This window comes from Balaenoptera borealis, assembly GCF_965194805.1.
Source record: "Balaenoptera borealis genome assembly, chromosome: 15".
Classification (NCBI taxonomy): domain Eukaryota; kingdom Metazoa; phylum Chordata; class Mammalia; order Artiodactyla; family Balaenopteridae; genus Balaenoptera; species Balaenoptera borealis.
The window spans coordinates 43,006,031-43,028,112 of record NC_138871.1 but is presented as its reverse complement, the minus strand read 5'-3'; positions in this window follow the sequence as shown (position 1 = coordinate 43,028,112).

Below are 22,082 nucleotides of genomic sequence, written 5' to 3'. Positions count from 1 at the left end.
AACACAGCATGGAGGACTGATAAAACACACACACACACAAACACACACGCACACACAAATACATCAATTTGAGAATTTAAAAGTGGTTTAGTGGTCAAAACACCTGTCAGTTAGGACAACACATTTACTCCCACAGTTGTTTTCTTTAAAAACTACCTCTGTTAATGGGAGATTTATAAGACACGTTACCGAATGGATTACTTGGAAGGAAGTAACCAAGTGATGTTTATCTTTGCAGTAGTGGGATCCAAACTCCACCGTTACCTGGCACCTGCGCCGGCACTCTCAGAGCAATGATGGATTGGCTCCCCAAGCAAATCAACATCTACTCTCCTACTGGACTTGATGTGAACTTAATTGGGAAAGAACAGAGAAGCGTTCAGAGCAGCACCCATGCAACAGTCTCTGTAAAATTATCAGTGGTCTTGCTTTTAGGCGTGAGGTGTCCTTTGGTAGCATTGCCTGCCCATGCCCCAACTACCACCGCTGACACCACACATTGATTCTGTCACTGCCCTGACCCCTACTGCATCCTGAGCCTCTAGTTTGAAACTGCACTTTTTTTCTTAATGCATTAAGTACATAGAAAGTTAGGAACCTAGAATCATCTCATGCCATTCCTTAATATAATAAAATGAAATTTTAAATTGTATGAAGGTTACACCAGTCAGAAGGCAATGAGTCCTAAGTAGAAACCTGATAGTCTAGGAAGTTATCCTAAAAAGCAAACTTCTGAGATCTCAACGTAGAGCTTCAGAGATGAAAACAAATAATATGCTGAGACGGACTGCTAAAGCTATGCATTACAAATCAAAGGAACTAAAATAAAGTTAGGCGTTCTCTAGAAGAGTGCTCACTATATTTTAAGGAAGATTTAAATGTACTTCAAAAGGGAAGCATGGAGAAAATGGAATGATAGTGATATCAAAAATAAATTACAAAGAAAATCTGGGCTGTTCTGCTGCTAAAAAAATACAACTAAAACAGATGTTGACATCTACCTGATAGCAAATATGCTTCTTAATGTTGACTCTGACCAGCAGAAGGGAACCTGCTCGGAAAGAAATCTGATAGAAATGAGTGGAGATCCTAAAAGATAGACTTTTTAAATTCCTGATTGATAACATTTTGCTTAGGCTATGCCTCTGAAAATCATCGAATCCGAAATGTCAGCCCATTTTCAGTGAACACAAGGCATGTGTGTACCAACAGGTATATGTGTGACTGTGTTTGTGTGTGTGTATGCACTTGTCTATATAAGAAAGCAAAAATTCAAGCTCAGAAAATGAAGTAATGTGAAATTTCCTTTGACATACTCTTCCAGTATACTTACTGAAAATACACTTAATTTACATTTGTTCAGCTTTAAGCTTTGTGTTCAGTTCACTGTAGGACCTGAAACCTAATGCTGAAGAATGGTTTCAAAGGTCAGAAAAAGTTCTAAATATTAGCAACAGTGTCGCTCATGAGCATGTCTGCATCAGTTTTAAAAATTGTTCACATGAAGGATGCACTTGGCTTTGGAGAAAATATTTTGTGACTCATGGTTTACTCTGTACATTCAGCATAGTTTGGGAGCAACGCTAATGTTTATGGGTTACTGCACTAACTTAGAAATTATAGTAATATTTGTAATGCAAAGGAACCTTTCTTGGAAAGCAGATGTACTTATATTTGCTCAATGGTGAGATTAGTGACAAGGTCTAGGAACCTAAGTAGAAGATAGATGTCAACTCAAGGCAGTAGTTTTGCAACTGTGGTGAGGGTGTGGTGGAGTGTCAATTTCAAACCTCCATTTGGTGATATATTCTTGATTCAATAACAGCTTTTCAGCAGGCCGTGTTCATAAGGGAAATGTCAGTAAGAAGGGTTTTGTTGTGAGCCTCATGGTGTCTTCTCTAGCCCCTCTGGTCAGCTTGTTTATGTACTGGACCATCGATCTCTTAACATTAGCCAGTTGAAACAAAGAATAAAACATGGCAACTAAATGATGAATGAGGTGGGAAACAGAACATTCTAGGATGCTTTACGTAAAAGACATCCTTGAAGGAAACCATTGATGAGGAAGAGAAAGTTGAAAAACTGGGAAAACTAAGCTATAAGCTATTCTCATTCTGTGTGTGTGTGTGTGTGTGTATACACACACACTGTATATATATTTGCATGTAAAATATATATTATATATTTTTAATAATTTAATACTACTGACTTCTGTATAAAACACAAATAGCAGCATTTACACCTCTCTTATTTCCAGAATTACTGAGGGGAGTTCGATAATGTATATAAAACCTTTAATCTACTAAATGTTAGAACTGTCATAATTTTTTTCACAGTTATCACTTTCCTTTGGTAATAAAAGCCCTAACTGTATCACCAGATGTAAAAGCAAAACCAAAACTCCAGTTTGCCATCGTTATTTTTCCAGCTTACTGAATGAGATTCCAAAATTAAATTTCAATGGTTTGCAAAACTCTTCTCTCAAATTAAGGCAGAAGTGACTGAAGACACTTTTAGCTACACCTGCTCAACTGCTAATTTAATGAGAAAATGACTTAGAAATTGCAAGTGGTAGATATAACAATATCGTTGGTATGAACTAAGAGATGTTGCAGTACAGACAGCTCGAGTAGAATCCATCTTTAATACTCTGATTCCTCCATCTTTCTTCATACCTAGCCTGTTTCAAATAAAGAATACGCCCAACTCCTCATTGAGTGGCCCAGCATGTTTGGATGTGAAATGGGATGGTTAAGGACTAGAAAAATTATTCTCCTGTAAGTGTTCAATATTAAGACAGTTTCTGTCCACTCTTACCTGTTCAGCCCATGTCGCCAATGTGCCAGACAAGCTGTGGGCCCGCATCGTGAGCGCTAGCGAGCAGCATAGCTCCCAGCCAGCCTCCTGCACCACGAGCTGGCCCATCACTGGAGTCGGAACCCAGTCCAGAGCCATCGCAGCAAGGGCTGCTGCTGACTGGCCATGAGGACAGCATCATGCGGTTCTGGGACGCCTCCGCTGTGGCGCCCCAGCCATCCTGCAAGCTGAGCACTGCTGGCCTCTTCCAGACGGACAGCACGCACGCCAACAACCTGGCCTAAGCCACAGTAGACGACTGGCCGCCCTTCCGCAAGATTGGCCGCTTCTAACCCTGCAGCGACGAGCCTCTGCTCAGCGTGCAGAAGTTGGCGTTCTGCAAGTACGCAGCCCAGCTGGTGATGGCCAGCACTGCAGGCCAGGTGCTGGTGCTGGAGCTAAGCGACGTGCCTTAGAAGCAGGCAATCAGCTTGGCCAGCGTAGACCCCCTCCAGGACCGCGAGGGCTTCACGTGGAAGGACCGTGGGCGGCTGATCCTGCGCCTGGGCCACTGCCCTGGCCTCCGGCTTCCAGCCCATGTGCTGGTTCAGTGCTGTCACCCGGTGCCATCCCTGCCGTCTCGCAGCACGCCGAGTGCAGCCTGTGGCTTTTGGCACAAGTCATGGCTTTGGCCTCTTTGACTACCCGTGCAAGAGCCCTGGTCTGGCCACGTGCACCCTTCACCCCAACGACTCCCCGGCCATGGAGAGGCCGCTATCCCAGGTGAAGTTGCTTACAAAGTTGCTGTGCTGGTCTTTCAGGCGCATGCGGAAGAGCTGAGTCTCAGGCAAGAAGTAGGATGCTAATGCCAACAGCAAGTTTCGGGAAGCCAACACGCTGCTGGCGGAGCAGGCCTGCCCCCAAGACCTGGGGATGATGCCACTGCAGCTCTGCGTCAGCCCCGGTCGGCCGAGGACTCCCTCCCGGGCGCTGTGCACTTCTTCTATTATACTTTGCTGACACGTTCCTGGAGATGCAGCCACACACCAACTCGGGCTCCATGTATGCTACGCTCTAGCCATGCAGGCGTCAGGAAGCTGCAGGAGCCGTCAGAAGGGCACAGAGGAGCGGCTGACGCCCCGCGAGCTCGTGTCGGCCCTCCCAGCGTTGGACGCACGCAAACGCCCTTAGCCTGACCTATGACGAGGCCGCGTGGGTTCTGGCGCAGGCGCAGGACTTGCAGGGCGGACGCCGTGCTCACCGGGTGGGCGGGGCCGTTCAAGGTGTTCACGCTGCCGAAGGAAAGCGCCAAGACGAAGTTCAGGCCGATGGCCCACGAGGGCTGTCGCGTGCACAAGGTGGCACTGGCTACACTTGCCAGCGTGGCCTGAGAGGACTATGCCAAGACGTGCCTGGTCTGCCTCCCCAGCCTGGGCAATGCCCACGTCTTCTCGGTGCCTGGCCTGCGACCCCAGGTGTACTACTCCTGTAGCCGGAAGGGGGACACCGCCGCATCACCTCCTGTGTCTTCAAGTGCCACAGCCTGTTTTTACCTGATTTCCCCATGGGAGCTTGAACGCTTCTCTGTAAGTGTCCAGAACGTCACAGAGCCCCTCGGCTTTCTGGACATTAGCTGGCCCCCGCAATGCCACCCGTGCCAGCTGCAGGCTCCCAGAGTTGCCAAAGCTGAGACAGGCTAACGGGACCCTAGGCATCGTCTTGGCTCCACGGAGCCGCGATGGAAGCGTGTTCTCACCCATGTCCACCAACTCAGCCACCAGTGATGACACTACGCTGGACACGACAGGGGACGTCACAGTGGAGGACGTGAAGGATTTCCTGGGCCCTGTAGAGGAATCTGAGAAGAATCGGAGGACGCTGGCAGAAGACAGGGCTTGAGCCTGCGCCATCCTGATCAACTGAGGAAGGCTAGAACTACCCGACCACCTCCTACCTGCCCTGCTGGCAGCTGAAACCCAGGACCCCAACCCCTTCTTGGTCTGTTACATGGACCCACACCTGGTAACCTGCTGGCTCCAGTGGGACCTGCCAACCCTGATCCCAGGTTGTGGGCCTGGACTTGGCCCAGAGCCTCTGGGGCAGTTTCAGACTGACCCTTCCTACAGGTAGTTGGCTACCCTAGAGTCCAGGTGCCAAGGCGAGAGGATAGATAGGGCTGGCAACCCAAGCTACCTCCCACTCCACACACCGTCCTTTCCCACTCCCTCTGCAGAAAGAATTTTTCTAATGTCCGTGCTGGGCTGGACAGTCATTTTAAAACTATTTTGGTACTGGGCTGGGGGTGGGCAGGTGGGCAGGATGGGTTTCCCTATAGATTGTACCTTGGGGTTTTTTCTCTTTTTTTTAAATTAGCAATTTTAATATTAAAATTACTGATTTTTAATTTTGAAAAAGAAAGCATTTAATATCTCTTAAAAGGGGAAAAATAGAGAGTATCAATAGAATGAGCCAGAGCAAACATTTTAATTATAATTCTATTTTACATGATTCTCTATACCCAGCATTGTTACCCAGAATGTTGTTGAGCAATGGGAAAGGAATCAGATACTTATTTTTAGGCAAAACATTAAGGAGTTTATGCCTGAATTTCATAAGTGATAAGGTTACCCATGTGCCTTTGAGAAAATGCTGAGAAACTTCTGAGCCTCAGACAGAAAATACAAGTTGTGAACTTCTTTAATGGCTATACCTTCCAAAGTAGAACAAAGGGAAAGAGTTACTGAAGTAACTAAAACAAATCAAGAAATACTGCAGAAAAAGAGAAAAATATTTTTCCCCAGATCTGAATCTAGCAGCTCAGAACACATGAAGGAGATGAATGAACTGAAAAGGTATTTGCAGCCGAAGAGATAGATGCTGAGCTATTATTTCTTGTGATGCTATGAGATATTTATAACAACAAAAAAAACCTCTTGAAAATAAAATCAGCACCCAGTTTCTCAGCAGCAAACAACCTTCAGACTCTACTAGCAACATTATACCTTAAACACCAATGCATGTTTAAATATTTTAATAATGGCTTAAATAAAGTTTTGTTTTATTTATCAGCTGTGCCTATATTCACATGCTATTTTCAGAATATTTCCTTTAATAAGCTTCTTTCCCCATAAGTACAATAATAAAGGTAAACTTAGAGCAAAATATTTTCAGACTGCATCCTTATTCTAAAATGCTAATCAAATCATAACATATAAAAACCTTTAAGTGTGGTACTTAATTCTTAAAAAGAAAATATTAAAAGTAGGTTTTTTAGTAGTCAAAGTTTTTATAATCCAAAAAGTATCATGAAGTCAACTTTGAAAGTGTGCTCTCTTACCTTTCTCGTTTAAAAAAATAATAATATACATATATAAAGGGCTTGATATTTCCCTTAGTGAGCTGTAAGTTCCAGAAATCAGAGGACATTACTGGACCATCTGTTATTTCACTTTTTCCACTGAATGGCTTACACGGTCACATGGTCAGAAGACAATTACCACCATACTCTCAGTCATTAGGGGCTTTGCAGTTTATACTACAGGCTTTCAGTGTTTCTACTCTCTCTTGGTATTGGTTCATACAAGTGAAAGAGGTGGATTAAACTGTTCTGGTGCACCAAGTGGTATCATATGGGCCTGAAATAATTCACATATCTCACAAAGCCCTTGGAAAGAGATTTTTTGCATGTGAAATAAAACAAAACCCATTTAGTTGTAACCCTCATGCAACATTTTGGTAAAATCAAATCCAAGATGTATACTTTGTCATAAGTCTCTGTCTTCTATACCCTATCAAAGCAACTTGTTGACAAAAGTAAATTATTGATGTGGTAAGTTTTTGTCTTGGTTCACTTTGGGGGATTGCTTATGTGTATGTTTGTTTGTTTTTCTTTGTTTCACTTTGTTGTTTGTTGTTGTTATATGATACCAAAGAGTTGATTTGATAGATTAGTTTTTGGTCATGGTAGTGACATAATTAGATATGTTATTTTATTTGCAGATGTTTAACACACAATGTCATAGACAAAGCCTAAATGGAGACTCAACACATTAAAAGATACGAATTTATGAGAAACACCATACAAAACTGAGTAGAAATTGAGGAGTTCATAAATAATCTATACTGACTTCTGATTCCAAATCCATTTCTGAATTTTTTTTTCAGATTTCATGATATATTCCTTAAAAAAAGGCAAAACGGAATGTTATGTAAGAACTTTACATTATATGTCTTAAAAACTAACATCATATTCACTGCAGTGACTTAATTTTCCACAGAGAGTTACGATATTACCTCCCTCCCCTGTGTTCTTCTTAAATGTGACTTTGACACTACTCCCAGCAAAAGATGAGGTCTATGTGCCCTTCCTTCAAAATGAGCTGATTTGGTGACTCTTTTGACTAACAGAGTATGGCATTTACAAAGCTATTGGCCTTTGTGGCTAGGTCATTAAAGACCGTGAAGCTTCTGCTTTGTTAACTTTGAAATTGTATACAAAGCCCAACTGCACAGAGGCCACCATGCCATGAGGAAGACTAAACCCACCCAAGAGGAGAAACCACATGGCAGCCATGAGAACACAAGAAGAGAGAGAGGTGTCTAAGCGGCCCCCAGCTGCTTGGCCTCCCATTTTTCTAACTCTAGTACTGCCTCTAGCCCCCATCTAACTTCAGCCCCAAGAGAGACCCTGAGCCTCGACCACCCAGCTGCACCCCTTCCAAATTCCAACCCACTGAAACCATTGAGAGATGATAAAACAATAGTTGTTTTAAATCACAATTTTGGGTGAATTAATTGATTGATCAATCATTCGTTTAGTAAATAAATATTTTTGAATGTCCGCTCTGTTCTGGGCAATATCTTGAGTACAGAATCCTGCAAAGATTTCTCCTCCTAGAAAGGAGTTTAATTAACCCCTTCATCCTCTGTGCTTCCATGGCTTTTTAGACTGGTGAAAGAGCACTTATTTCTTTTGTCCATATTGTATAAGTTGTATACATGTTTGGTTATACATTTATAAATTCAGGATCTGGATCACGTTCGTTTTGTTTCCCTCAGCAGTGTCCGTAGTGCGTACACATGTTCGCTGACTGATCTATAGCACCTATCTGGATAAGGACATTCAACACAAGGAAATGACACCATTATCCCCCAGGGTACAAATTAAAAACTGATAAAGGTTTTCGTACATAGATTGTTTAAAATAGCCGAAGTTTTCAATTCGAGGAAATTAATTACTTTTTAAAATATTTGAATATGTAATCATTGCTATTAAGCTACTTATTGTAGCAGTCAAAAAAGGAAGCATTTTTCAAATATCCTAGTCATTAATAAACAAGCCTTAAGCTATTAAAATAACTACCTCTTAAACTATTTTTTTATTTGTCAAATAGTCTGTTTCCATTTTGTTCTCATTATAGCCTAAAACAGAAAAGGGCCTTGGATATGATAAAAAGTAATGTCCAGGCCTCCTAGTTACAATCTTCCTTCCTACCACTAGTCTATGCTGTTGCACTAAGTACCAAATGCTCATTCAGTGTCCATAGGCATGTTGAAAGGATAACTTTTAAGATTTTCAGCTCAGATGGAAAAAAGTCAAATGCCTGATTGTTTTCTCAAATTTTAAGCAAACAATTTAAAAACAATTCTGTTCACAAAATATATATTTTAATTCATAAATTTAAGTTTTAAAAACTTTGTCAATTCAGAAAAGAAAATTCAGAGAAATCTTTTTTTAAATCTCTCTAATTTTGAATAGAAGCAATCCAATCATCATAGTTACGCATTCTTAAAATGTTCAGTTTTTGTTCACTTCTCCTGGTCCTTTGCCCTGGTTTGACCTACATTTAATGATCAAATGAATTTCCAAATCCCATGAATTCTACCTCAGCACTCCTTTCTCTGCCTAACCCATTTCCTCCCCTTTCTATTAGTATAGTTCAGAACCTTAATGTCTAAAAATTAAATAACAGTACAGGCAAACATTTATTGAGGTCTTATCTGTTTGAAGCCCTGTGCTAAGGGCTTCATATATGCTACCCTGTTTAAACCTTACATTAACATGGTGAAATAGATTCTAAAAGTATTCCTATTTTACAGATGAGTAAATCTTGGAGGATTTGCAGAACTAAGTAATTTGCCTAAGGTCATAGTCAGAAGTGCTGGAACCAGTATGCAAATTAGAGAGTGAGACCCAGAGCCTAGTTTTCTATCCTACTTCTCTAACTCATGGCTGGAAAGTACTTTAAAATCTAGTCCACTCCCCATCTTTTTCTTCATTCTCCTTTAACATTCCTGCAAGTTGTCACAAGCCTGTGTTGAAGCATCTCCGATGACTGTGATAATAGTCTCCTATCTCTCAACTCCAACTCACACTAATGGTACCAGACTCATTGTTATCAAAAGCTTTTCATGAAAATACCCCTCTGCTCAAATAACTCACATTTCTAAATGAAGCAAAGGTGACCACTTCAGATATCCTAAGCTCCCTCCAAACCTAGCTACTCACACTCTTCAATTCACAACCTGCATCCAGAATCCTACTTCTAGGGTTGTCCTCATGGGGATAATATCCTATGTCCTCCATCTTAGAATATGGTCCCCACTGCCTCTATCTCTACATATCCCTATTCTTCTCATCCTTCAAGATCCTCTTAAAATTGACACAACTTTTGCCACGTATTATTTTCTATGGTGTATTATAATTACATGAAGGACAAAATTCAGAGATCAACAGCCGTGACTTTGCCTATCCTCCACTAATCTGTTTTGAGAATAGTCACAATTTTGTCTTAATTTCTCTCTAGGAAACTTGCAGTGTTTTAATATAAAATATCAAGAAATATTTGATGGATGCGTATATGCATGTATGCATATGTGGATAGATGGATGAAAGCATTAAAAACAAATGAGCTCCATTGTTTCTGCGTATATAAGTAATGCTTCAAAAATGTCCGAATTCAAATTACTGGCTCTTAATAAACGCTTTAGCTACCTTAACACTACCACAGTGTTACTAATTCAACCAACTGCTGTCAGACTGCACTTAACAGGTTTCTAATTAATTGACCAAATATTTGACTGGATTTAAAGCATAGTCTTTCAAAGTAGTTTTTGATAAAACCAAACTTTATGGAGTTTGTTGCTTAAATTCATTTGATATGGTATAAAGCAAACATCTCATGAACCTTAAGACTGTAATCTGTTCAACATTTTAGGAAACATTTTATTACTTACAAATGCAGAATGCACACCTAGTATTGTAAACCAAAATACGAAGATTTGTAAACTGAAGGTCATCAGGGGTCATACATGGTGGTCAAGAGGAAGACAAGCGTGCACTCTTTTACTATAATTTGTGGTGATTTGCATTTGTAAAGAAAGAGAGTCAATAGAAATAATCAATGTGAGTGTAAGTGTGTTTTTCCTTCTTAAGAAGAGAAACACATGACCCAAAATAGTACTGGTTTTAAAAAAACAGACTACTAGTTAATTCATGATGCAAAAAAAAAAAAAAAAAAAAAAAAATTAAGATTCCAAATTGAAATATTTTAGAAATCATTAGCCTTTGGTAAAACTGTCAAGTGGAAATTCATTTTTATTCACAAAATATGTTTTTTCTGTGCTACTTTAGCTTTGTTTTAATTTGCTATTTAGCAGTGCCCTGAAATATTAATAATTTGTTTAATAAATTCCTTCCAACTCTTAATAGATTTTTAATGAAGAAATCTATCTTAGAGATCTGTGTGAGAATTGATATTACATACTTTCTCAAAGTGTTAAATTATTGACCCCCTGAACCGTTTCATTGAACTTCTATCCTTTGTTTGCCATCATCTATGTTCAGATCTTCTTAGGAATTTTGTGAAATGTAAAAATCATTGATTCTGTAAACCATAATAACAGTTATTCTAGAAATGGGAAGGAAAATATTTCATCCACAGAGTCAGTTTACAAAAAATAGAAAGTTTTATTCCAGATTATAGTGTTAAATCATTTATAATTAGCCTGATGAGTAAAATAAGCCCATAGTACTTAAAACTTTGGGTGAGGGTAGAAGAAAACAGTCCCACAGGGGTTCCATCATTGGTCTGTTTTCTATGAAACACGCACCTAGATATCCCTCCAGGGTTGCCTAAGTGTCAGGGCTGTAACAGCTCCAGATAAATCCCTTTCTCCACGCTGATTTTCAGCACACGGGAAGGTCAGCTTTGGAGTCTGACGGAGTCAAGGTGCATTTTATCAGAATTTCTGTGAGGCTGACTCCCGTTTTCGTCTCTTCTGGATCACGACAATAAAAAACAATGCTCAGCTTTAGAAATAGGTAAATTTGGAGATAAAGGAAAGTTATGGCACTTTCATACCCCAATCCATTTACGCCTCCGGGAGAAATTTATACAGGGATTATCTCTGTAGATTTTGGAGACAAAGTGGTTAGTGAAAAGCCTGTGGGCTTTGCAGTCAATCAGATCTGGATTTGATCCCTGGCTCCTCAATTTACTAATTATTTGATTTTTGATAATTTAAATTCCCTGAATCTGTTTCTTTATAATGTTACCAAACTTGTAGGATTGGGAAGAAAGATTAAATGAGATAAAGCTTATATGATTTTAAGTGTTTGTTACCAAACTCAACACATAGCAAATGCCAGTGACTGTGGTGGTTAAATTCTCTGTAGGTTCCAAAGCCAATCTTCCTCTACGGACAGGGTGGAGGGCTATGAATTAAACTCATTGTGAAGTTCCCCAGGGGATGTCATCCTCTTACACCTCAAGGGCTAATTCAGTGTTGAAATTAAAACTCAGATTTGGTTTCAAGTCTACCTGCCATGGCCCAGGAACAGGGAGGGTGCAACTAGCACTATTTCTCTGCCCTGAATGCCCAGTGAGAGCCAGTGCAAAATGGACAGTTTGGGGAATGACTGTCGATTGGGTCAGACAGACCTGGGAGTGTTTTTTACTTATTTCGTTTGTTTGTTTTGTACTTGTTTTGTAACATTTCCCAACAGAGAAACCTTGGGAAATCTGCTTGAATTTTCTACATCTCCATTTCCTTATCAGCAAAATATGAAAATAATGACATGTCTTTAATTCACAACAACTACTTTATGCTAATATTATGTCGTGGCAATATTAGCAATATAGCTAATATTAAGGATTAAAATCCTTAGAGAGACTCTTGATCCTATACAATATACTTTGTATGGCCCTGTGTTTCAGAGTTCCCCAAGCAGAGTTCCCAAGTTTCCTTGAACACTTGTCCTTAGAGATGTCCTGAGAAAAAGAATAATCAGAGTTCCATGGTCAAATATAGATGGGAGGCACTAAACTTTTTACCCTTTCTTGGAGAGTCACAATGAATACTGGCATATTAAAAGCCTTGAGAAATTCTTCAGTAAAGGAAATCTATACAACTCAATGGTCCCCTAAGAGTGTTTCCCAAAATATTAAATATACAGCCCCCTTCCTTTTCTTTTTCATAATGTCTCTTGGCATGGGTGTTCAGCGGAACACACTTTGGGAAACATCAATTACCCTGGCCTCCTCAGATTAGCTAAAATTTTGTACTAGCTGCAAAGGATGTGAATTGTTGGGTGATATCAACATCACAGATGGTGCTGATGCCTTCTGATGGTCACAGAAACCAGCTCTGACCAACCCACATCACTTATCAGGGGTTCTTTGGCCCCACAAAGTGAATCTCCTTTTTAACTACTAAGTGGACTTCCATTTTGTTCTTGTCTTTTAAAGTTGCCCTATCACATTGAAAGAGGTAAATACTGGGAAGAGGGAAAGTGACACATACAAGACTCAGAAATCTTGATGGAGGTATTAGCATAACTCATACGCATCCTTAAGCATGGATATTTTGCACTGATAATCACATACATTTATGGATATGATTTGGATTCTATGAATGATTAATTCCAGGCAAACTGGACCAAAATTTGAAAACCGAATCAGACCAAAATCTGATTACTGAGGGGAGGGTCCGGGGGTGTTACTATTGTACTTCCTAGGACCTAGCCAAGCAACAAGACTTGTCACTGAGGTATTACATATAAGACATAGTACTACTCACTGGATGTACAGTGATTTATAAGACATATATATGTTCTCCAAAAGAATGTCTGGCACATGATAGGCCCTAGGTAAATATTTGCTAGATATATGAGCAAACTAAAGCAAAGAGTTTTACTAGGCCCTACAAAGAGGCCTGGATTTACATTACAAAATGAAGAGGAGACTATGCAGTTTTTATTAATGTTTAGTATTGACTTAAGTACACATTAAATAGTTTCAATCAAACTTTCAGTCAGGTTCTAATTTGCCAGTTGTGTGAAAAAGAATTAAGGTTGAGGCTAGCAAAAGAGCTAGTCAAAGTTTTGCATTAAAAAAAAAAACCACTGCAATATTGGTGCAGGTCTATAGGAGAACAAAATATGTAACTTACCTAAAGAAGTCAGATCTCTGGGATCATATTTGAATGAAAGGACATGGCCAACATGGAGCCCGAAGTGTCTCAGGGAAACATATCTGCATAAAAAGTCTCAGTTACTGCCTGGAGTTTGGGTTAGAGTCTATCAGAGGGATGGCAATGACAGTTTCCACGAGGAAGAATTTTTTTCAATAGGAAAGACTAAAGTTTGAGGATAGAATGAAGTAACAAACCAGAATGGAAGAAGCGCAGATATGGGAGAGAAGAGCAGCCCACAAGTTCAGGGGCGAAGCCCCATCTAGAACCACAGAAGAACTCAGAGAGGAGCTGAGAAGGTCATATATGTTGTACATCAAGACTTTATATATAAAGGATTCCTTATGGCTCCATTGGATATTAGTAATTTGACTAAAGAGTAGTGGCTTTTGTTACAGTAATATTTTATGGCAGCCAAGTAGCTTCTGGAATACTGGAAAATTCATGGGAAATAATTCAGTCACACAAATTGCTTAGAAGGGGGCTGAGGGAGAATGCCTTTACCCTTGGGGACATCCTAAGATCATCATAAAGTGGCCAGAACATATTGGATTTGTGTAAGGAAACCTGAGTTTCAATTTTGGCCCTACCACTTATTTCCAGTTATGTGACTTTAGGTAAATCATTGAGCCTAGTGAGTTTTAAACATTCAACTGGTTAAAAATAGATATTTTGTAGAGATTCTGTGAAGCTTAAATGATGTATCCATAAAAGTGATTAACTCATTGCCTACCACATAATACACACTAAAAAGTAGTGTTTGAAATATTGCATTGGCCAAAGATTATATCAGCAAATGATTTTATTTGATAGAACTAGGCCAACATATCCATATCTCTTTTTTCCATTTTCAGTGAAAATTTATCTGCCCACTAAATTGCAAGGAAATAAAGTTGAACAAGGAGAGCAATTTGGTGGGCTAACTAGAGATCTCCCTGACTTTTTTTACTGTCCTCTCTGATCAATTATACTGCACACAAATATTTCTAAAACTTTAAATGCACTGAAAGTTTACTATGCCATCCAGTGTTTTTGTCTGTTTGGTATATGTTTATTCTACATCAGACTATTAGGATAAGCTATTTTCACAAATTGTACCTACTTTATTTTATTTTATTGAAGTATAGCTGATTTACAATGTTGTGTTAATTTCTGCTGTACAGCAAAATGATTCAGTTTTATATATATACATATATATGTATTCTTTATCATATTCTTTTCCATTATGGTTTATCACAGGATATTTAATATAGTTCCCTGTGCTATACAGTAGGACCTTGTTGTTTATCCATCCTATATATAAGAGTTTGCATCTACTAATCCCAAACTCCCAATGCATTCCTCCCCCCACCCACTTGGCAACCACAAATCTGTTCTCTAAGTCTATGAGTCTGTTTCTGTTTTGTAGATAAGTTCATTTGTGTCATATTTTAGATTCCACATATGAGTGATTTCATATGGTATTTGCCTTTCTCTTTTTTAAATTTCGTGATACTTCAGAGAGACATATAGAATGTTAGGATACCAAAGTGAAATTTTTTTCATGCCAAACCATAAAATATAAAGTACATTTGCATGTGATCCTGCCTTTTATAAGACCCAGGTAGGCAAATCCTCATAATTTTCCCTTCTTATGCATTTTTCTTAAAATATTGTCTCTACATCACATTTCAATTTAGAGATGGAAGTACCTTTTAATAGTGCCCAATAATATTTCTATGTGAGCATGTAATAAAGCATTAGTTGAATGAGTCATGTTAAAATGTAACCACAAAAAGCAATTATTAGCTTACCTCTATAAATGCCAACAAAAATAGATGTCAATTTATTTTTCTCATTCTTAAGTCAAACACAAAATTGTTTAAATATGTTATGCCAATTTAATACATTAAAAAGAAAAAATTCCAACTCAAAAAAAAACTATCCATTTTATTGAATACTAGTGTTTTAACAGTTAGGGAATATTTGCTTCTGAAAATGAGCATCATCTGTCCATTAGTTATGTCAAATACATGTGTACAATTAAATATATGTGTACTAGTTAAATACATATGTGCTAAACACGAAGCTCTGAGGTCAGACAGCCCAGATCCCAACAGTTACTATCTGGGTTACTTAACCTCTATTTGGCTTAGATTCCTCACCTGAAAAAACACGAGTAATTTCATAAAATTGCAACATAAATTGTATAAAGTTCTTTAGCTCAGGACATAGCATATAGTAAGACTTCAGTTAACATTAGCTCTATAAATGGTAGTAATAACTGAACTCTATCCCAATTCTTTTTTCTAACCCATACAATTTTTAAATAATTTGAACTACCTTAGGACCTAGACCTGGCCTAAAATAAACATCACGTTATACTTAATTATAGGTGACCTCTGCTTTGAGTCTTTTATAAATGTATTTTTCACACTTGGTTTCAAGCTGGTACCTATCTCCTTAGGTAAAACTGCTTCTTCATCCAAATATCTGAAAAGATGCTAAGTTCATTTTAATTAAAGCAGCAACAACAGATGTATATATGTTCATTAATAAAAGTGTAATTTGTAGCTGTGTCCCTCTGAAAGTTAAGCCAAAAAATTATAGATTCTATTGAGACACAAAAAGAAACACTGTTCTCTAAGTCAGATGCTCTATTATTAAAAAATGTCATCCCTTATGAATATCATAAATAGCAAACCCAGGAACAGAGTAACCATTTTAAAAAGTCTGGAGGGGATTCCATAGCAACATTTAAATGCATTACTACTCAAAAAATTTTATTGGATTATAAAATATTTAAAACTGCAGCTGTAGTTGTGGTGTTTACTGTTGATTATTTTGATTTCAAGATCTTCACACAGAAAAGGTACAAGCTTACAGATGTATTTATGTTTCACTGACAAGTAACTGCACTATAAAATGAACTGTGCATAATACATATTCAGATTAAAAGGGTAAAGTTAGAAATAGAAAAGTAAAATCATAATTCTTTAAAAGTTCTGTCTCCAAACAGGAGCAATCAGTTCAAAATCAAAAATGCCAAATACATGTTCCAGTTGAAAATGATATTAGAAACTAAGTAAAAATACATTAACATGAATTCTGTTTATCATCAAGCTTTACAGTAACTCACCACACATGATTCTATATAAATCTAAAAACACTTTGTAGATATGAAAGCATTTATAACCTAAGAACTCTAAAGTAATAATTTTATTATTTTGTTTCTGAAGATGAGGCCCAGTATCACTTAAAGAGTTACTGCTTTATGGTGACAAGTTTCATTAACATATACTATCATTATATATTTAAAGAAACCCAGTCAATGGACTAAAAAATAAAAGAAATATGAAATATATACATATATGCTTAGTAGGATGATTAAAAAAATATGAAAATGAAAGAATACAGCTGAAAAGATTTTCACTGTACCCAACTTGACTTCCTTTCCAAGATAGAAAATGGGACAATGATGACCAAACCTTCTGATGAACTAAAGTAAATGCCAGTTTCTGAAGCTTCACTGTACAGTTATCTGTGATAAGCTCTATTAACCACTCGAAGTTAAAGCTGCATTGATGACTCAAACCACCAATAAGGCCCCCCATTAGATGGGGAAATACCTCTACTGCAAGGTTTCAATCTTAAGACCACCCCTCAAAGAGACATAGTCCTGTTAAGCACCTGATTTTAACTCCATGCTGCCTATAAATTCTGAATATTCACTGCATCAACCCACCCCCCTCAGTCCAATGCTGATAATAATAAGAAAGCACTGTACCTAAAACTTTTGCATTTATGATATTGTTTAATGGACAAAAAGTTTAAAAACTCTTTTGCTCACTCTTCTTATTCGACAAATAAAAAGAAACTGACCTTCAGCTAATTAATTCTCTTGCTCAAGGTGGCACAGCACATATCTGAGAAAGCTTAGACCTGGGTAGGATAGAACCTTTTGCTAAAGTGGGGAGCGATTCTCTGGCTTTGAAGCTGAACGCATGCAAGTTCAGATCCTCGCTCCATCACCGGGAGAAGTCACTTGAGTTCTCTGAGCCGCTGTTTCCTCATTGTAAAATAAGGATCCTAGTAGTACCTGCTTCATAATGCTATTGTAAAGCTCAAATGAACTAATGTATGTAAAGTATTGTTTTAGGAGGCTGAATAAATGAGGAGAAGGTGAAGCAAGCATAGGCAATGATGGTTTTTCAATGTACGATCTCCAAAGCGCATTCAACTAGTTGGCGAAGTTTTAGTTCCCAATTAGGGATAGAAGCATATTCGTTAAAATTAAGTTGGGGGTCATTTATGTCCTAATGTTGATTGATAATCCAGCCACCTAGATTCGAGAAAGAAAATACCAATGATGTGGGAAAGGACTGGTTGAAATACGAGAAACGATGTGTAGAGAAAAGAGTAAGGCAAAGAGATGTTAATACAGGTCCCACTCCCTCATTTATTTGATCGACTTCCACTCTCTTGCCTCCAAGTCTTCCTTTTCTGCTTTTATAATGAATACTTGTGGTATAAATGGAAGTAGCTCAGACTATGAATTCAGATAATCCAAACTGAAGACCAGTTATTCATAGGATGATCTCAAATATCGCTGAGGCTTAATATATTCACCTGCAAAACGAAGATAATAACACCTGTCTGTATGCCTCACCATGCATGTGGGAACAATGGATTACATATATGTATATATGTGTGCATTTTATTACTTAAAACTGGGCATTCTAGATACATACTGTGAACTTTTGGCTGGTGTCCTGCCTTGGACCAATTCATTACTGAAATTTTTGGAATCCTTGAACATTTAATTTTAGATAATGATATCTAGATTTTTCAAAACTATTTCAGATTGACATACTGAATTTCTTATTTTCACACTATTTTTACATTGTCCTTTTAACAAATAGAATTTTGATATAGCTTTACTTTAATGGCTAGGAAAAGGGTTGGTTTTGAATGTTTTGGAGGTACAAGCACACCCTTTATATTTTACATGCAATCCTATAATATAGAGATCTTACATATGATAAAGTTTTCCTATAAGTAGTGAGATGGACTCATGAGTCACATATGAAAAGTAATCTTGTTATTTTATAATCACACCAGGCAACTGCTCTATATATTCACGATCTAGAAGATATAAGAAAACAAATATAATTTGGTAAGTTTGGTAATTTCAGAAGTGAATGTAGACTTTGAGCTCTATTAACTGAAATTGAAAATTAGACCACCAGATTTCAACTACCCAGCAGTAATTAATTCCAGCATGTGAAGCTTAATTAAGGAAAAACAAAATATATCACAAATTGTCGAAAAGGAAAGCCACCAACTGATGACACAGGACTATTTAAATATATTAAAGAAATGGTGCAGTATGTTAAGCATGTAATTCCGCCAAAATTCTCCCAGCTTTATTTTGTCTTCCTTTCCATATCCTTGGCTCTCAAAAATTCATTCTCAGTTCTTTGGCAAAAGAGACTGGAAGAGACCAGAAGGAGGAGAGGGGGAGTGGACAGCTCATGCTAATGCCACTCTTGATTTCATATTTTTGTTAAAAAATCCTACTTTGTGAATATAAAATATAGTTCATTTCTTATCCTGAGAGTTACCCTGGCATATGGCTCAATTGGAAACATCAAGGTTTTTAGTTCTTTTTTAAATGGCTTGCCTCTTTTCCAGACTTTTCTTCAGATGTATTGTCAATGCCACTTTTAGAGTCTATCACCCGTGAATTGGTAAAATCCTCTTCACTTCCTGGCCAAGAAGGTCCTGACCATGAAAGGAGGCGAACAGAGAATGGAGAAAGTCTGGGAGTCCAAGCATCCATCTGAGTAGTTTCTTTTTCAGGTATGACTGATCTCATGTTCTTGGACTTTTTTGTAATGTAAAAGATGTGTTCTCTAGACCCAGAGAGAAAACTCTTTCCTACTTTCTCCTCTTCTGTTGAGTTAAATAATCCAAAGACATCTCTTGAACTCTATAATCATGCTCCAAGGCCTATGTGCCCAAATGAAGTTCCATGAGTCCAATTCAATCTGAATCTTCTTGTTAAAATACAATGCCAAGTAACTTACCTGCAAGAACATTCCTACATATCTGAGGCCTTTCAAAAGCAATGTTGGGCTGATGTGGTAATGACATGAGTAGAGTTGCCAGTTCCTTAAAGTTGAATGTGGACTGTAGAGAAATAATAATACCTTGTAATACTACCCACCTTGGATGAAATTTTTGGTTTCAAAAGTACAGAAATACTTATCTAATTTCATTCATCATGACTGCTCTGTTTTAGTCTGCAGTAAGTACAGGCTAGAGTCATTGGAATGCATCGAATTATTGGATAATATCAGATCCTGCCCAAAGAGGGAAAGCGAGATAGCCTAAAAGTATGTATCAAATAAGGAAGTTTTGAGTAGGAAATAAAAGGTAAAGGTAAAAGGAAACAGAAGGAGGTAGTTTGTTCTTTAAATTATTTTTCCTTAAACAGGTATAAAAACATAAGAAATATTTCTTTTTTTGTAATGTTAAAAAAGGTTTCAAGGGTACTTTATAAAAGTGACTTTCAACTTCTAGCTGGCTGTAATTTCTGAGGCCTGAGGCAATTGTCAGTCACTTTTTCAAATTGGAGAATACGGTAATAGTTTAAAGAGGTAGCCCTACTTCAGCTCAGTATGTATATTCTAAATCTAAATATCATTTGTAAACAATATACATAGAACTTCATGTGGCAAAAAAATTACAAGTTATAAAAATTCATTTACAATTGGAAACATATAAATGTCTGCATCCAGACTTTTTGAAGGACTGTGCAAGGTTATACTTTTCCTTAGCAAACTCTTCATCTATTTTCCATTTTTCTTACCTGGCAGGCAGCTAGAGGCTACAGAGTCAAATAATGAAGTTGTCTTTCATTTAGATATAGTTTATTAATGGCAAAACACTAATCCATTAATCAACTTAAAACAAGTCAGCAAATTAAAAAAAAAATCAGTATCTCCTTTAGTAACAGAGATCACATGCCTCTTAAAAAGGATCCATTATCTCCATGGGTTTCTCAGCTGAAGTTAAAAATCTAAAAATGATTTTCATTCATTTTTCATTAATATGCAAAATTATTCAAATTAGATAGTAATTAACCATCTACTCAGTAGAAAACCATTTCATGTTAATTTATGATAAACTCAGTTGCCGCTTTGATTGAGATTGATTTTTGGTGTTGAGAATCTATCATGAATACAAAAAAGCACCTGAAAAAATATTTTTAAACACCTAACTTATTGCTCAGCTAATTACATGGTAGCTGTGTTCACACACTGTTCCAAAGAGAGGCTATAGAACCGAGACCAGCGTCGAGGAAGCCGTGCACACACTCTTTCGTGTGCTTCTGGTAAATTTCATCCTAAAACACTCTGTCTTTGGTTGCCTCAGTTTAGCTGATTCGTATCGTTTGGGGCTTTATCATTGTTTAATGCAGCCAACTGACATAGTCTAGATCAGACTGCCTGGATAAAACAAAATTTCAATAAGTAAAGAACTATGGAAATTTTTATGTGTTCTCGAGATCAGTTGATGTCACTGGATACTTAGCTCAATGCAGTCAGTATGATTTGTAAACAGACTTCAGTGTTACTTTCTGTAGATGAGAAACAGACCTCAGTCGTAGAGGATGAAAGGGTGATTATCATGGGCCTGTCAGGCCAGTGGAAGTCATTTTCATTCTCAACAACAAAAGCTGGAGTTGAGTATCAGTGACCATAGGATATGCAACTGAATCTAACACTGAAGACTGCTATTCAAAACGTTGACCCCTGGGAGTAACAAAACCACGGGGACACAGTTAGTGACCTTCTGTTAGCACTTTTAAAGTACACAAAGGAAAACACCTACTACTTTCAGTACCTATTTGGTTGCAGAGATCAACTATGGGTGAGAATTCCTGTGGCAATAGATAAAAAGGAAAATCTAGCTCCAGCTGGGTATAGATGGCTCCCTCAATCATCCATTTAAAAGCATGTTATTGTGGGATCACAATAGTACACACTACATTTGGCAAGCATTTTACCTTAGGTTTTTATTTGTATGCAATAAGATTTCAAACATTATATCATTTGCTCCTCTGCCAGGTATGCTGGACACATATTACACTCATCTTCCAGATAAAGGACTTGAGGTCTGAGCAGTGTAACTGTCAACAAGTTAATCGTTCAGTTAGATAAGGAGGGACTGGGATTGGTGTTTCTTTTACTTTTTATTTCAGCTATCCACTGTTTTTCAAAAAGCCTCCCAAAGATGACCTACATCAGCATCACCAAGGGTGCTTCTTAAAGATGCCAGTTGCCAGACCCTTTCTCAGGTGGGCTGTGTCAGGCTCTGGAGAAGCGATCTAAGTTATTTCCATTTCTAAGCTAGCTGCCCAGGTAGTCCTCACACACACACACACACACACACACACACACACACACAATTTTAAATGCACTGCCTATAACTCTGCTTCACTAAACAGTCGATCTCCCACCCCTGCCAAGTGTACATTGTACCTTCAGGGAATGGAACAAATGGAGAGTGTGATACCCTTCCATGGATCCTCCTGGGGATTTTCTGATATGGTGAAATATAGGGTAATTAGTAAAATATCCTGAAAACATTGTCCTGAATCTTTGCAGCAATGTCTGAGAAGGGTAATTATAGAATAATGAGCAGAAGCCTAAACAAAAAGGAGAAAAATCTGCATGCAAAAAGCAACACCTTGAGAGTTTTTGAAAGGTATCTCTACAGAACTGAGTGGTGAAATGACTGAAATTTGAAGCATACTGCTAGTTCCC